An 18,304-nucleotide genomic window follows, 5' to 3' on the forward strand; every position below is an offset into this window, starting at 1 on the left:
CAAAGAGAGAGCCAGCAGTGATTCCCATTGCCTTTCCACTCAGGGCATTATTGGAAAATCAGGGCTTCAGTCAAAGAAACCCTCTTTTCTCCTTTCCTCAGTTCGATGTCATCTACCTACGTGTTAACTTGGAGGAAAGTATGTCATGAACCAACTGAAAAGATAAATGAGAAACCATAAAGAATAACATCCATGCATAAAACAAAGGGCAAATACTCTCTCGTATAGGTATATTTAAAGTACAATTTATGACTTACAGATTGATAAGAAAAAGAGCACTTAGCAAGAACATTAGGCAAAAATGCTATGAATGGACAATGCTATGAAAAGAAATAAAAATGGCCAGCATATATACAGAAAGAATTACATGCACCTGCAATAAAGAAATTCCAGTGAAATTCTAACATATGTCCTCTGTGGGTATAAAAAAGATTAAAACGGGTTGATAATGCCTCATATTAGAGAGAGTAAAGGTCTTGTGGTCTTCTTGGTGTGATCATTGTGGACAGTAACTTGGGAACATCCAATAAGTTGATAAGTACTTGTACACATTAATTTGATAATAATTTTAATTCTAAAAAGTTATCTTTCAGGCAGGTTCATGCAAATGCCAGCACACAACTTGTTTATTGCAACATTATAAAGGCAACAATTTAAAATAATCTAAACCTCTATTAATAGGGGCCAGGTGGTGATGCATCTGGTTGAGCGCACATATTACAATGCGGAAGGACCCGGTCCAAGCCCCCGGTCCCCACCTGCAGGGGGAAAGCTTCATGAGTGGTGAAGCAGGGCTGCAGGTGTCTCTATGTCTCTCTCCCTCTCTATCACCCCTTTCCCTCTTGATTTCTGGCTGTCTCTATCCAATAAATGCAGATAATAAAAAAAATAAAAAAAACACCTCTATTAATAGGGGACACAATAGACAAGTTGTGGAGGATTCATAGAAGAAAGTATCAGGCAAGGGGCTGGATAGTGATGCACCTGGTTAAGTGCATGCATTACCATGCATGAGGACCCAGGTTCAAGCTTCTAGTCCCCACCTGCAGGGGGAAAGCTTCACGAGTGGTGATGCAGTGCTGCCAGTGTCTCTCTGTCTCTCTCACTCTCTGTTTCCCCCTCTCAATTTCTCTCTGCTCTATGATATAAAAATAAATAAATAAAGTTTAAAAAATATCAGGCAACAATTAAATGTTATAATCAAGTGTACTACATACACCGAGAAAATTCTTCAGGGTATGTTAGTATATGGAAAAAGCGCAAGTTCCAAAATTTATGCCTTATTTCTGCTAAAAAGCAAACACACACCGATACATTGTAATTTTTGTGTACACAATTTCAGGAAGGATATACAACAAGTTCCAGCAGTGGTTGCCTCTGAGGAGTCAGAAGTAGACTTATTTCCCACACTACAAACTTGTGCAGTATTTGATTCTGCCCCACACCCAACCTTCTAGTTTTCTTATTATTCGATCTTTTTAAAAATTTATTTATTGGATAGAGATATCCAGGAATCGAGAGAGATTTCTTGGGGGTTAGTAGAGAGGGAGAGAGACAGAGAGACACCTGGAACACTGCTTCACCATCTGCAAAACTTTCCCCTGCAGGTGGGGACTGGGGCTTGAATTCAGGTCCTTTGCACTATAATATGTGTGCTCAACCAGGTGCACCACCAGGTGACCCCAATATATAACTTTTTCAAATTTAAATTTAAATTTTTTTCTTTTTCCACCAGAGTTATTACTGGGGCTTAGTGTCCATGACTCTACTGCTCTAACGTTGTTTTCTCTCCTCTGCACAAAGGAAGAGAGACAGAGGGAGATAGAGAGAGAGAGAGGATATTTCCCCACTGCTTGTAAAGTTTCCCCCCTGCAGGCACTTCCATGTGGTGACCTGGGGCTTGAACCTGGTTCTGTGTGCATGGGAACATGTGTGCTCTACTGGGTGAACCACCTGCCCAGCTCCTTATTATATGTTTTAAATTATGAGTATATATTGCTTTTGTAAGTTAAAAAAAAACTTCAAAATAAAGGATTCTTGGAAATAGAATGATGAAAAATTTCTCAACCCAAATGTATGGCTCTCAGAAGCTTTTGGATCTAATCTGGAGTAAATATAGATAGAAAGAGTTTCACTCTAGTATTCAGACTCCTAGCTCCACCTATATGCCAGATAAGCTATGAGATCTTAGACAAGTCTTTCACTCTCTCACTATTTATGTAACATGTCCCATGTTAAAAGTTGTCTTGTATATGAAATGAATGTGTGATTCGAAATTCTCTTTTCAGCTTCTGTAGATATAAAAGCCTTAGTCAGGCTTTAGAAAGGGTTTATCTTTGGGGTGTGAGTGTCTGAACCTCCATTAGATCTTTTATCTGCACTCAGATGACGCTTTCACAACCCCTGAGCTGTTTTAGGGTCATGCTGCAGACCAGCTGAAGACAGGGGCTCTTCAGAGTTACTTCATGAAATTTCTGCGAACTAGTATTTTATTCCCAAGTTGACTCCTTTGCAGTAATGCAAGCTAAGAATAACGTCTGACTCTGCTCTTTGGCGGCCTTTATAGTCTTTTCCAAAACTTTGTCTCATTTAAAGCCCCAAATCCATTTGTTCCCAAGCGTCTTTTCCCTGGACTTAAAAAAAAAATCCCTTCTAATTGAAGGGAAATTGGATTTGTCTGGTTTTAATTCATTTACACTTGACTCTTTAGGAAAAACAACAACAACAATATTTTGATGTCCAAGAAGAATTTTAGCCCCTTAATAAGTTTTTTTGGAAGGTTGTTTTCTTCTTCTTAAAACAGGAAGTGGTGATGTTTTATGGGCAAACACAGTAACCCCAGAAGGCCCCAGTTCAGTTTGAAACTGTATCACCCACCTCTTTGCATGGGCCCCATGGGTCCCACTAAGGCCTTACTTCAGGTGCCTATTACTCAGAATCCACAGACTCCACCTAACTAAGGAAGACCTGTCAGAGACCTGAGAAGGTGAGGAATCAGCCATGTCCTTACCATGTGTCACTGTTTCAACTTTATAGATTTACATTTGACCCTTACAGCAACCAACAGCCCTCTAATGTACATGTGATTTTCATTCTGGAGAAGTGGGCTTACCTATCTAAGGTCATACAAGTAGAAAGTATAGAAACAAGGATTTGATCCTAATCGTCTTGCCTCCAAATCAGTTTAGGCTCCAAACTTAACGCATCCGTTGAGGATCATGTAGTTTTTGTCCAACACACACACACACACACACACACACACACACACACACACACACACACACACACACCTTGATCTGATCATTACATTGTTACATTGTAAGACTCAATTCTATACCTTCCTTGTTGAGGAGACCCAAGTCTGATATTTCCCAGGTAAAAGAGCCTGCCTGACTTTCTTAACAGAGAGTGAGCACGAGAGACTGAAATCACTAGGTTCTGTTTTACTTTAATGAACCAAAGAGATGATAAAAGGAAAGTTTTGCAGCTCAAGAGAGGATATCATATTCTTTGATCCTTTGACAATGCTTCCTCCTCTGCCATCTACCTCTTCTCTCTCTCTCTCTTTTTCTTTTACATTCTATTTCACTCACATATTCACACAACTACATATACTTAAAAAAACAGATTTGGAGAGGCTTATAAAAAACACAAAGAAGGGAATGTTTTGCTAGATTAAAAGGAAATCATTGAGAAAAGCTAACTTCAGGCTCCAGTTTCTCTTGAATAGCAGTTCTTGTTATTTCAAGGCTGATTGACTTATAACTGCATCCACAGCTACCTCACATCAGTTCCTTTTATCAACCTAAGTGAGACTTCCTGTAGACTGGCCAAGCTTCCTGATGTATTTCCTTTTTCCTCTGGCAGAACAAAGAAGACCATAACTCCAAGGATTCTTGGGACCTATTATATATATATATATGTATATGTATATGTATATGTATATGTATGTATGTATTTTAAAAAATTCATTCTCAATGCATAGGGCTGAATACCTTCCTTGGCATTTTTTCACAGCATTTATATAATTTATATAATCATTGTGTATCCTGAGTGAAGTTTTCAGTGAGTTATTTGAAGTCATTCTGGCTACAGTTTAATTTCATTCAAAGAGGGGGAAAATAGCCCATTCTCCCCCTATCGTGCACCCCATACATACATGTACATACCCTCAAGATTCACATGGAACACTTCTCTGTGGGAGGGACATTCTTGTTAGCTCAATTCGCCATAACAGATAACTAAAGGTTCAACCAGGCCCTAACTCTAGAAACAGGCACCTAAGAGGGAATTGGAATCAATGAAAGGAGAAATTTCAGAAACGGAGATGAGGCCATTGCTTTCTTTCTTAGCCTTGCCATATCACTTTTTACCAGCTACTGAACACATTATTTCTAGAAGACCTCAAGGCGTGGTCCAGGGTAACAAGGGAAGATTCCAAGAGGGTTGCTTTTGTCTGTGTTTCTATCCCATGGGCAAACACCACAAATTGCCAACCTGTAGCACCTCTCAATACTCTTAGAACACAAGAAGCTACTTCCCAGAAAAGTTAACTGAGACTTTAAGATAGGATGTTTAAAGATGTGACTGAGGCCAAGAAATAGGCCCTAGAAATAGAACTGGGTTATTCAAGCTCCAAATGGCCCATTTCATCACAAAGGTGTTTCCAGGAGCAAAGTTGCCCAAAATTCTTGGAATCAATGTGTATGTGTACCCTTGTTGTTCATCCAGTCCTAATTCCTGACCACTGTCATAGCACTCCAGGGGGATTAAAGATGGCAGTTTCTAGCCAGGCAACTAAGTAATCACTCAAATGTTGCTAAAGTAGCTTGCTCTCTTTATGAGGACCGCTGATCTGGAATGAAAACAATGGAAGCTGGACTATAGCTCCCCAAGAAGACAGGAAACATATATATGTATATATATATAATTTTTAAATATTTATTTATTCCCTTTTGTTGCCCTTGATGTTTTATTGTTGTGGTTATTATTGTTGTCAGTTGTTGGATAGCACAGAGAGAAATGGAGAGAGGAGAGGGAAGACAGAGAGGGGGAGAGAAAGATAGACACCTGCAGACCTGCTTCACCGCTTGTGAAGCGACTCCCCTGCAGGTGGGGAGCCACGGCTCGAAGCAGGATCCTTATGCTGGTCCTTGTGCTTTGCGCCACCTGCGCTTAACCAACTGTGCTACAGCCCGACTCCCAGGAGACATATATTTTTACAAAATATTATTTATTTATTATTGGATAGAGACAAAGAAAACTTGAGAAGGGAGAGGGGTAGAGAAGGAGAGAGACAGAGAAATACCTGCAGTACTCATTCACAACTCGTAATGCTTTCCCTTTGCAGGTGGGGACCAGGGGCTTGAACTTGCATCCCTGTGCACTGCAATGTGTGAGCTTAACCAGGTGCACCACCGCCTGACCCCAAGAAACACATTTCTAAGTAACGAGCTCATAGTGACCTCTCCCCAGCCAATACTCAATGTTATTATCTCCAGATGAAATGTTCCCAAAGAGGACAAGTTTCCAGAGTTGATGATGATATGATGGGTCTGTGTGAAGGAGGGGTGGGCAGAACTGGGGTGTTAAGCCTCACATGACTTGCTTTGATCCTGCCACAAGAGAAAGATCAGAATACTTGCAAGTATTGATAGCTATAGACTTGAGATGCTTCTGTGGCCAGCACTGTACTATGGTCTGTTGTGAGTCTGGAATCCTAGAATGAAGAGCCCAGAGCAACACCTCATGACACTCCCTAAGTCCTGCTCTGTTAAGACCATCTATCGTCCTTGACCTTGCTCCCAATAAGAGTCTGTTGGGTCAGAAGGCACAACTCATCTTGCTCAAATAGGGTCCTTGGTACAGCCTGGGACTCTGTAGAGGTCAGGGACACGAAGGGCACCTGTAATTTAGAAAAGGAGAAAGAGCAGACTATATTTTTGGAAATGCCATTTCAGGAAGACAACATGTAGAGATTTTTCCCAGAATGCCATTGGGATAACATCTAGGCATGTGAATTTGTTGCTCTGGACCCCAGGACCTTTAAAATCTTCCTTTTGGAGAGTTATGGGTCTCTACATGCCTTCTGGGTCTGCAAGATGGAAAGGAATACCAGAATTATTTTTCCTGGCCTTCCCAGAGTTCATACTCAGAAAGTTTACTAGACAAACCGTGATCAGGTGGTGGGCTTGGGTTTGGCGCTCAAAGGAATTAATCATGTCTTCCCATCAGTTTGGTCTGGGGCTAACCCAGACTTGTTTCTGCCCAGAGCACTCTTGAAAAGAAAAATTAAACCCTGTTTGTATTTCATGGGAAATTTCACACGCCTGTTTTTGATTCACTTCCAATTAAAGGCTCAAAATGCTGGTTTTGTAAGAGCCCTTTGATGATTTTGCTTCCTTTTGGTTCATCTCTTTTTTTTTTTTTTTCCCATTCTCTCTCCTAAAAGTCCACAGAAGTTTAATAAATGTTGCTCAGACATTTGCATGCTTAATTGTTAAAAATTATTGAAAACAGAAGAGAATGTTTTTACTAGTGCATTAAAATAAACAAGCACATTTACAAGGGGGAAAAAAGAGGGCTGTACCAATGAAGATGAATGCCAGTGGAAAATGGGGTATCACTAAACCTGGGTGCTTTTCATGCTGGTCAGTGGGTGGGGAAATGGCCGTGAGCCCAGCTCTTCTGGAAAGGTAAGGGCAATGTCACAGGACACACAGATGTCTCTCCTCTATGCTACCAGCTGGCATCAACAAGCTGTCAGAGATGGCACAGGTCATGCCAGGTGGAAACTGTCAGAGGTGACATGCCAAAGGTACTTCAATCTCCTTTTAAAGGTGGGGGGAGTTATCTATAATTACAGTCTCTCCTTCCTTCCTCCTAGTCACGAGAAAGCTTCCATGGTGAGTCTGTGCCCACTCAATGCAGAGGAAACATACACGGCAGCGCCTTGCTCCCTGGGAGAGGTCCCATACTGTGTAGCTGTCTTATTATAAACTGCTGGGTAATCCAGTTCTGTCTTAGGCTGACTGGGTGATGTTAGACAGGGTACTTCTCCTTTGTTAGCCTTGATCTCCATCCATTCCCTGACAAGGACTAAGGCTACGTGCATAGTACAATCTCAATCAAGTAATAGAAATAGTGGAATGATGTGCTCACTTTGACAGCATGTATACTAAAATTGGAATGATACAGAGAAGATTAGCATGGCCCCTGCTCAAGGATGACACGCAAATTCGTGAAGCATTCCATATTTTTTTTACTTATATATAAAAGAAGAAATATTAGAATGATGAGTTGCTTCAAGTTTCTTGATGAATACCACCCTTTTGTGCTTTAATCTGACTAATGGTTGGGTGCCTTGTTGCATGGTGGTTCTTGCTATCAGTTGTAAATCACATAGCATGTCTCTTTCTGAGCCTTATTTAGACTCTTTCTCTAAAGGGAGTCCACCCCCTCTCTCTTTACTGTCAAGGGCCCTTCAGGAGAGTTCAGTCCCCCAACTTACAAAATGTAACCTGTGCTTGTACAGTGCACTGTGAGTGCTTCTCATCTAAGGACAGTGTCACAAACATGTTAATACTGGTGATGAGGTTGTTGGGAGGTTTGTAAAATTTGGGCATGACAGCAGAATGGTTCTGTGAAAGCGTTGTTCCATTCTAAGTGTAAAAAAATCTAGATGCAAATCTGTTATTCACGTGCTCTTGTGTCAGAAACCATTTTCTCTGTGCCTATCTGGAAAATAAGAATAGTTGTGACTGTGATCTGATAAGTAATGTTGAATTTTTCTACCTGCCTTGCCATCTAATTATAAGAAGAAAAGAACATGGAAGTGCAGGCACTTTGGAAAGGGCTGTTTGAATGCTAGTTGTTATTGTCAGAGCTTTCTTCTCATCCAGATTGGTATTTGAATGTTGCTTGCAGTGCACTTGTTGGGCTGTTTTCTTTGGGCATTACTAATTGCAGAGACTTACGTGCACTTGGTTATAGCTGTCCACTAACTGATCCTCCCTGTCTCTTTGGCATGTAGACCCCATTTCTGCAAGTGCACCAGTGCAGACCAAACACCATGTATTCCTCCTTGCCCTCCCACATATCCGGCCATTGTTCGACTTCTGAAACTCCCGTCCCAATCAATGGGGGTTTTACGTAAAATCCGATGGCAGGATATGAGTGCAGCTTCAGGAATGCCAGGCTTGTGCTGCTGATAAAAAGAGCTGTGTCAAACTGAAAACATCAGAGCCCTAACCTCTACGGTCCACACTATTGCTACTCAGTTGTGAGAATGTTTTTATTTGGGGATGGGGTGGGGTCTTTTACTTTTTTTGCATATTCTTAAAATATTTATTAGTGAAGCAATACATATTCCAGTCATAATTAAGAAACTGACAAGTGTAAATAAAGTTTTGTTAGTTCTCTTTTTTTTTATTGATTTAATTATGAGTGACAAGTCTGTTGAAGGCTTCCCTATTCTTTATCCCTCTGGGAGTATGGACCCAGGATCAGTAAACGGTGCAGAAGGTGGGAGGTCTGGCTTTTGTAATTGCTCCGTCGCTGGACATGGGCATTGGCAGGTGGATCCATATCCCCAGCCTGTGTCTGTCTTTCCTAGTTGGATAAGGTTGGCTCTGGAGATGTGGAGTTCCAGGACAAATTGGTAAGGTCATCTGCCCAGGGAGGTTAGGTTTGCAACTTGGTGGCTGAAAAGCACTAAGATATAAAGCAGGACAAATTGTTTAATAATCAGGAACCTAGAGGTAAGAATAGAGCAGATAAGATTTGGGGTCTTCATTTTGGAAAAAGCTAGAAAGTCTATTTTAGGCATATTCCAAGGGGCCTATGACTTTTACTAATTTTTGCCTGAGCCTGACAGCTAATATGCAGGTGGATTAAAGGTCTGGGGAGATGGTGTCAGAGTTGGAAATAAGTCTAACAATCTGGATCAGGGAAGAGAGTAGCTCCCAAATATGGGAAAAGTATGTAAATATTGCTAACTGTTAATCCCATTGATCTGATCTGGGGCCCATATTCAGCAGAGGAACCTGTGTAACCTCTGCATCCTTATAGGTCTGAGCTAAAATTCCATGGTCATAGGGGTCTTTTACTTTTAAGAGGCTTGTGGAACATAAAACATGTATATTCTATTATACAAAGTTCCATTGTGATGAAATTTACAATGTCCATCTTGCTAGCCAGACCTCCTCAGGTCATCTCCTCTCAGTCACCTGAGTTCTGCTTCCCTGTCACTTCCCCAGTGTCTTTGTGGTAATGGGTTAAGGGCCTGAAGTTGGTGAGTTTGGACTCCATCTTTCTAAAGGCTGATTTTTCACATTTTTTTTGGAAAGTGGAGGTTTCCATCCTGGGAAGGACAGGAAGACTGAATCCCCCTGGTTGAAGTATATATATTTCCCATTGTGATATCTCAATATCAAAGCTACTGACAGGTTCCTTTGAGGGAAGGGGCTACTGAGCAATGTCATTTGCCTTGAAAATGGTCCCCTGCCAGTGACAGACTCAGGAATAGCAGCGGCTCTTCTACAGAAGGAATATAGACGAGGCAAGTCCTGTCTTCATTTTCAGACTTTAGCAAAGTCTGTATCTCTGTTTCCTGGCTGCACTGCACAACTGAATACGATTGTTTAAGCAAAGGAGAAGAGCCTCTTTCCTATATTCTAGTCACACTGAAGGAGCTGTGTAATAAAGAGATAAAGAAAATGAAGGTGACCCTTTGCATCTTGAAATGCTCACCCAGACACTCAGGGTTGAGATTAAGAGCATCTCCTTAAAGCTGTTTTTTTTTTTTTTTTTTTTGAGCATGTTGAATAACAAACTAGCAATTTATTCCTGGCCAACAGAATTAGGGCTTCAAAGTTCACTGGGCTGGACATGGAGCTGTTTTCCTTAGGGTCCACCTTCTGCCTAGGAGGCTTTCCCCATGAAAACTAATGACCATCCAACTCATGATGTTCCGTAGAAGAAATATGCCTGCTTTCCCACACCGCTCTTTCAAAATGAGTGAAGGAGTAGTGAGCGTCTCAAATATGTATTTCACGCCATGTGCACATAACCCACTGTGCTACCGCCCGGCCCCCTCCAATATGTATTTCAATTTGTGAAGGACATTCCCCACAATGGGAATAAATACCACATTACAGGAAACACTCTATTTCACAGTGGTGTCTGCTTTGTATGTGTGTATGCATGTGCGCAGAGCTGGGGAAACTTAATCAGTACTTCTCAACTTCCTTTTATTTTTTTCTTTTCTTTTTTTTTTTAATTTCTTTATTTTCATGAGAGAGGAAGGGAGACAGAAAGAAACCAGAGCACTGCTCAGTTCTTGCATATGGTGGTGCCAGGGGATTGAATCTGGGGTCTCTGGGACCTCTGGGGCCTCAGGCACATAAACCTGGTGCTGTAATGTTTTGGGTTTTTTTTGTTTTTTTTTCCTCCAGGGTTATTGCTGGGGCTTGGTGCCTGCACTTACAAGTCCACCACTCCTGAAGGCCATTTCCCCCCATTTTTGTTGCCCTTGTTGCCCATGGCTATAATGTTTTGCCTTATTAATTACACACCACTAGAAAATCCCTGGGAAATCCAGTATTTATCAACTTTTTAAACCTTATCTTAAAGTGGAAGATTAATAAATTTTTTTTTAAGGATCTACTCATTTATTTAAAATCAAGGAGAGGGGGGAGTCGGGCAGTAGCACAGTAGGTTAAGCGCACATGGCACGAAGCGCAAGGACCAGCATAAGGATTCTGATTCAAGCCCCCATCCCCACCTGCAGGGGAGGTCACTTCACAGGCCCTGAAGCAGGTCTGCAGGTGTCTATCTTTCTCTTGCCCTCTCTGTCTTCCCCTCCTCTCTCCATTTCTCTCTGTCCTACTCAACAATGACAACATCAATAACAACAACAATAACCACAGCAACAATAAAAAGGGCAACAAAGGGAAAATAAATAAATAAATAATATTTTAAAAAATCAAGGAGAGGAAGAGCAATAACCATAGCATCACTCGGGCATGCACCCATATATATGGTGCTGGGGTTCTAATTTGGGAGTTCACTGCTCTGTAAATCCTCTGCTTCAGCACTGCCCCCACTACAAGAAATCTACGTTTATCAGGATTGTCCAATAGGACTTCCTGTGAAGGTGGCATGTGCTTTTTCAGAACTGCCCAGTATGATGACTGCTGAATTTGATACTCAAGTGACCACTGAGCACTTGAAATGTGACTAGCACAAAGCAGAACTGAATCTCAAAATTCATTTCATTTTAATTTATCTACAATTAAGTCATCACATATGTGGAATGGCTGTCAGGTTGGAAAGTGTCAGTGCAAGTCTGTGTAATCCAAGTTGAAATGTCTTGAAATCTGGATCCAGGCAGAGGGATATTTATAATTTTTTATTTATATTGATGGTTTTTTTTATCTGAGTCAGCTGTGTATTGTCCACATGGAGACAAACACTTTCACTTGCTTTATGACTAACACTAAAGAAAATGAGAAGGGAACATCCAAAGTCCCCCGGCACTACCAGTGTCGGCCTGAGCCTGAACTAAAGCTAGCCTCTGGGCTTCTGCTTTCATTAACAGGTTTGTGCCGACCTTGAAGACTAGCTTGCCTTCTCCCTCTGCTATAAAATATAGGCATTGGAATTTATCACAGAGCTTTTCACAAGCTATGATTAAATGAATGTTAGACTTGTCAAAGAAAGCTGTAGGCTTTTTGTGTATATCTTTTCACTGAAAAAATGGTTTTGGCCAAAAGCATCCTGCAGAGCATGGGAGTTAAGTTTCCACACTTGTACAGCACTGGCTTGATGTACTTGATTCCTTCAAAGTTATTTTCAACTCTGCTAACTCTGTGCAGGCAAGCATATACAATAGCCTTTTATGCAGGAGTCAATACTATGAATTGGCTCTCCTAGTTTTCAGATTAAGGAAAATTTCCCTTAAATATAGATGTAAACAAAGTAATGAATTTTTAGCAAGATAACTTGCTAAAGTAGCATTCTTTGGACTCCTGTTTCTCTCCAGTCAGTGTCCCTTAGATTGGTACTGTCCCATGGTACACAGTTGCAAAGATACTCATACTTGGCATCTCCGAGGCTCAGAGCAATTTCTCTCTTTCTTGGTGGACCTTGACTGTGGAAATTTGAAGCACATGGCATGCCACACCGGATGTGGTTTTGGAGTTGCCATGAGGAATGAATATTCTAGTCCTTCTCTAAGGGAGAACTGACCACATTATTAAGATCTCTTTACTGAACAAACCAATGATTTGACTTTGACTCTGAAGACTTTAGGTTGACATTCTGTGAAGGTCAGTCCATCACTGAGCCTGTGATGTCATCTTCTGAGCTGATTGCTTAAAAGCAAGATGGGTTGAACACCACAGAGAAAACTAGGCAATATTCATTTTTGGTCTAACTCTACTAATAATGGCTTTAGAGGTGATGAACCACTGTGGTCTTGCTTCTCTCTCACACACTTGCCTTCCATAAAGGTTAAAATACAGGCTAGTAAATGTCCAATATACCCCTCAGTGGTGTCTAGCTATAGTCACACCCTCATTAATTTAACATTTACTTTCATTACTCATCCAGTATTTTGATAGCTCTTGCATTTTCAGAAAATTCTCTTTTTAGCTTGGAATCTTCCTTCTCTATTTCTTTTTAAATTATATCTGAGAGACCAAGAGGTGGCTTGGTGGTAGAGTGCCTGCCTTGCATAGGTGAGACTCTGAGTTCCGTCTGTCTACCATATAAAACAAGCAAACCAAAAAAAAAAGATGCAAGTGAAATATCATAAAGAAAAGCAGATTTAGGAAGTATATGTCAGAGCATAGATCTGGGACCATGGTCCTTTAAGTAGACTTATTACATTGTTTTAAGCATTTGAGTGTGGGCTCTTTGTATCTGTTGTCAACTCCTTGAAGGCAAACACTCTTCTTATTAATCTTTGAGTTCTCAACTCCTGAAATATATCTAAACTAAAAAATACATATTTATTTATTTTCCCTTCTGTTGCCCTTGTTGTTTATTATTGTTATTGCTGTCATTGTTGTTGGATAGGACAGAGAGAAATGGAGAGAGGAGGGGAAGACAGAGAAGAGGAGAGAAAGATAAACACCTGCAGACCTGCTTCACCGCCTGTGAAGTGACTCCCCTGCAGGTGGGGAGCCAGGGGCTCGAACCGGGATCCTTCTGCCAGTCGTTGCACTTTGTGCCATGTGTACTTAACCCACTGCACTATGCCCGACTCCCAATATATCAAAATATTTATTGAGTACCCTCACACACACACACACACACACACACACACACACACACACACACACACACACGACAAGAATGGCTTCGGCTTCCATGGAAGCTGTAACCAAGCAGGGCAAACAGCTATGTAGGCAACTGTTATAAGTGCAGAGAGGTCTGTAAAAAGGGAAGTATAGGGTGTTTCAGAAGAGTATGGCATGAAGGCCTAACCTGGTCTCGGGGTCAAAGGCTTCCCCAAGGAAGTGACACTTAGGATGAACCTTGCATAATTAGTAGAAATAAACAAGAAAACAAATAAGCCTTCTCTAAGTCTTTGCCAAATGAATGAATGAATCAATGAATGAAATGGCTGCTTCCCCATAAGGCAGTCTGCTAAATGAAGTATCATGGAACTTCAGTCATTCTGACTCTAGTCTCTCTGTGGACCCATAAGCCATTTCTCTTTTTCTTTGTCTTTTTTGCCCATGACGATGCTCTACTCCAGTTATCAATGGTGCTAGGGATAGAACCTGGGACCTCTCACATGTAAGTCCTGTGAGCGTTCACTGCATTCGCTTTCCAGTCTTCTTAGAAGTCATTTTCTTGCCTGCTCTGTTTTTCAATAATAAAGAATCTTGTAAGAAAAAAACTACCTCTGAAGACTTCATCACACTAGAACTTTACTGAGTGTATAGAGCACCTAAGTATCAGTTGACATGCTATATTTTTTATTTTTTTATTTATAAAAGGGAAGCATTGACAAAACTATAGGATAAGAGGGGCACAACTCCACACAATTCCCACCACCAGATTTCCATATCTCATCCGCTCTCCTGATAGCTTTCTTATTCTTTAACCTTCTGGGACTATGGACCCAGGGTCATTGTGGGTTGCAGAAGGTGGAAGATCTGGCTTCTGTAATTGCTTCCCTGCTGAACATGGGCGTCGACAGGTTGATCCATACTCCCAACTTGCCTCTCTCTCTTTCCCTAGTAGGGTGGGTCTCTAGGGAAGCACAGCACCAGGACATACTGGTGGAGTCATCTGTCTGGGGAAGTCTGGTCAGCATCATGAATCTGGTGGCTGAAAAGAGAGTTAACATACAAAGCCAAACAAATTGTTGAACAATCATGAACCTAAACGCTGGAATAGTGCAGATGAAGAGTGTTTGTGTGTGTGTGTGGGGGGGGGGGCGTTCTCCGTTTTGTAGATAGTTGGAAGGCATATTTTCATTATATTCCTAAGGGCCTGTGGTTATACTAGTTTTTTTCTTTCCTCTGAGTCTGAAATCTGATATGCAGGTGAATCCAAGTTATTGTCTGGGGAGATGATGTCATGGCTAGAAAAGGACCAGAAAGCTGGATCAGGGAAGAGAGTAGCTAGCTCCCTAATATGGGAGTGGGGTATAAAGATTGTTGACTGTAAACTCCATTGATTTGATTTGGTCTGGGGCCCATATTCAGCTTAGGAGCCAATGTGACCTCTGCATCCCTGTAGATCTGAGCTCACATTCATGAGTAGGAACATTCCAAGCTGCCCCAATATCAACCCATCTTCCTCAGGTGTAGCATAGAGTATGTTGTCCATCCTCCCTTCGGAGGATGGAACATTCTCTACCATTATTGATCCAGGTTGAGGGCAAGTCCTATGGGGGGCCCACAAAGGGGTCTATTTTGTTTTTCCTGATAGAGATGACCGGTAACACTGAAGAGAGGGATTTGTTTGAGGTCTAGGCCTATCAAGTTGACATGCGTTTAACATATAAAGCATCCAGAACAGTCAAGAATATCCTTACCCATGGAACCACTTGGTGCATGGTGTCACCCCTCACTGACACAGTAAGGCAGCTTTTTGGCAGATGGGTTCAGGAAGATGCTCTCTGACATGAACTGTTATCTCTCCTAAGGCAAGGGCCTGGGTCTCCTCACGCTTTGGTTTCCTTAACTGCAGAATCTGGAGATTTCTGCTGATGATAATTTTACCTCGAAGTGATGTTGTAATAAGGAGGCTGTAAAAAAGTGTTTTGCAAGATCAAAAAAAAAAACACAAGAAGCAAGCAAAAAGAAAAAGAGACGCCTACTGAAAGACATGCTAGCTCTCTCTATAGCTAGTGTTTGCCTGAATGTCAGAGAAACCCTCTGATCTTAGACTCTAGAGAGGAGAAGACCTGGGCCTGGAAGTTGACATCTTTGTTCTGGAAAGTCTGTGTCCTTTTTCACATTATCACTTTAAGTGACCTTAGCAAAAGGTATCTGGGGGTAACAATAGCAGTCCTGATGGTGATGTTTATTGAGCAGTTCATCCATGAGCCAGGCACTTAAATGCATGTAGCACCTTATTCTCAGAGCAGTCCACAGAACACATCAGTCTTTTTTCTTTTTTTATATATATTTAAAAAAATTATTTGATAGGACAGTGAGAAATTGATAGTGGGGGAAATAGAGAGGAGAGAGAGAGAGAGAGAGAGATCTGCAAGCACTGCTTGTGAAGCTTCCCCTCAGCAGTGGGGACTGGGGCTTGAACCAAGTTCTTGAGCATGGTAACATGTACTCTCCACTGGTTGTGCCACTGTGTGCTCGAAAAATGCATCTCTTATTAGACACATTTTACCAGTGGAAGGAGGGACACCAACAAAGCTCCTGGACTTGCCAAGAGTTAGGCAGCCATCAGAGTTTGTCTGATCCTAATGACTTCACTCACTACATACATGAAATACTTTTGAGTTTTTCAGAATAAGAAATCAGGATTGCTCGGTGACTAAATATATACAATTAATTATTCCTGCCCTGGAGTACAAGAGTGTTCACATTTGAAGTGTACTTTTTTTTTTCAATTCTTTGACCTCCTGATGTTCCCACATTCCTCTACCCCCTTTCTCTCCTGTTATTTTAAGGAGGGGAGGGGGAGACTATTTTCAAACTTGTCCAGTTAGAAAGTGGATTGCACTGAAATGAGTGGAGCTCTCAGAAGTAGAGACATACGCCATGTTTGGTAAGAGCCAGCTACATGGCCCAGCAACACCAGAACATAGGCGCTGCTGTTGTCTCGATCTTAAAAGTTTTTAAGGGTCTTTTTATAACCTCCTCCATCCCCCAGCTCCACCTCCCTTAGTGGGATGCAAGAGAGACAGAAAACAACCTTTCTACCTTCTGGAAATGGAAACAATAGCCTTTGCCTGTGCTTTTATTTCCCCACTGGGGAATCTGAGAGATGACCTGATTGAATTCCACTGGTAAAGGTCAGGGTTTGAATTCAAGGCAGAGGAAAGAGTCAGAGAAAACATGCAGCAATGACACCCCCTGGGCCCCACATGAGAGCTGGGGGGCTCTCCTCGCTGCCCTGTGGCCTGCTGATAAGGCGAACGTGGATGACAAGTGGAACGTTTTCTCAGGACAAAGGAAATTCCCTGTATCATTGTTTAGAGGAAACCACCATCCACTCAGGAGGGCCAGCCTTGTGGTAGGGACACTAATGTCCCTGTTAGCAGGCTGGCAGGCTGGTGACACAGTGGGAATGCAGGGTGGGGGCACATCTCTTTCCCTGATTTCATCTAGAAGTCAAAAAGGAGGTCACTGCAGTTTCTGGCATTCCTTAGGCTAAGACTATGAGAGAGGGAGCCCCACTGACTGGAAGAGTTAAAAGCTGGACTCACACAATGTGGCCCATTGAGGAATGGCAAAAAAAAAAAAAGCACCAGGAGATTTAGAGAAGTTGATCTGGTTTTGAGTTTAAATTCTGAACCTCCTTCTCTGCCCCATCCCCTCCCAGCCAAAATGTCAGAACAAGGGCCTGGTTTCCCTTTATGGAGTGCAAAATAAACAGATCTTCAGCAGCAGGAGAGGAGCCATTCCCCCAGCCCCTGTAATGCCAGAGCCAGGGGTGTGGGGCTGTAGGGAAAAGCAGTTATTCTTCTGTCTGCTTAGTAGTTGGCATTGACTTTCATTTTCTCCAGGCTCTGTTTTCTAGAAGGCTGCTGGTACGGGAAGTACAAGGAATAAAAGGGAAGCTGATCTTGGGGGTGAGGGGTGGATGGGGGGAGGTGGTTTATGCCAGGCTTCAAAAAAGGTAGATTTTTGGACTGAGGATACCTTAGGGAGGCATTTCCAAAATTAAAACAGTTTTGGGGAATTGAACCCAGAGACTGAGATGTTAGCTCTTGGCCGCTCCAAGAGCCCAGCTCTTGCCCTGATGGTGCCTGGCCACCCTGGCCTTCCTGCCCCCATCTCTGCCTTGGCCCGGCGTGGAGTCCTGGACATGGTGGGGTCAGCTGTGGTTAGCCTGGCCACTGGGCGCTGCATTCCTTCTGGGCTTTGCTGGGTTTGGGGTGGGTGTGGCCATAAGTTTACTCTGAGAAAACTTAGACAAAGAGTCTAAATTGGGCAGGATCTCAGATCTAATGACTTGTTTACAGATCCTGTGCTTTTTCCAGTGCAGGGAGGAGGAAGAGGGAAGGGCAGGCTCGTCACTGTGGGCACGGTGCATTTTCTGTTTTCATCCTAAGGCAGTGGGAACTTTCCAGAAAGCAGCAGCCAGTGGGCCAAGCAGCATTCTGTGTAATTTTCCAAGGTGGGGAGGAAGCCATGGTGGCCTGGCCTCTGTCCTGTGGCTTGGCTTCCGGGGAGCAAAATCTTTGGGGAAGAGAGCCCCACCTGTTGCGTAAGGCCCCTTTTCCCTCCCTATTGTGAGTTTAAGTGATGGGAAGATGACTGTCTTTACCCTTGTTTTGGGTGAGCCCCCACCCCCTCCTGCCTGCCAGCGCACCTAGAGCAATCCATGCACCTGTAACGTGGCTTGGCAAACAGAACAGTGTCTGTGCAAGGAGAGGAAGCATCCAGAAGGTCTCTCTACCAGGAGGGTGGATTCATTAAGCTTTTTAGTAGAAAGTGACTGACGTTTATTTCATGATTTTTAAAGAAATATTTATTTATTTATTATTGGATAGAGACAGAGATAAATTGAGAGGAGAGAGAGAGACAGACAGATACCCATAGCCCTGCTTCACCACTCATGAGGCTTTCCCCCTGCAAGTGGGGACCAGGGGCTT

General features: G+C 42.4%; 1 protein-coding gene and 1 non-coding gene across 5 annotated transcripts in view; both read left to right on the forward strand.

The window, feature by feature from the left end:
* The window catches only part of FLI1 (Fli-1 proto-oncogene, ETS transcription factor), a 157,557-nt gene that overhangs the window by 17,089 nt on the left and 122,164 nt on the right, over positions 1-18,304 (forward strand). The window lies entirely within an intron of this gene.
* On the forward strand, positions 7,154-7,260 carry LOC132535207 (U6 spliceosomal RNA). The gene has a single exon (XR_009546976.1). It is a non-coding gene; the product is annotated as a U6 spliceosomal RNA (small nuclear RNA).

Source organism: Erinaceus europaeus, chromosome 20 (genome assembly GCF_950295315.1).
Source record: "Erinaceus europaeus chromosome 20, mEriEur2.1, whole genome shotgun sequence".
In the NCBI taxonomy this organism is placed as follows: domain Eukaryota; kingdom Metazoa; phylum Chordata; class Mammalia; order Eulipotyphla; family Erinaceidae; genus Erinaceus; species Erinaceus europaeus.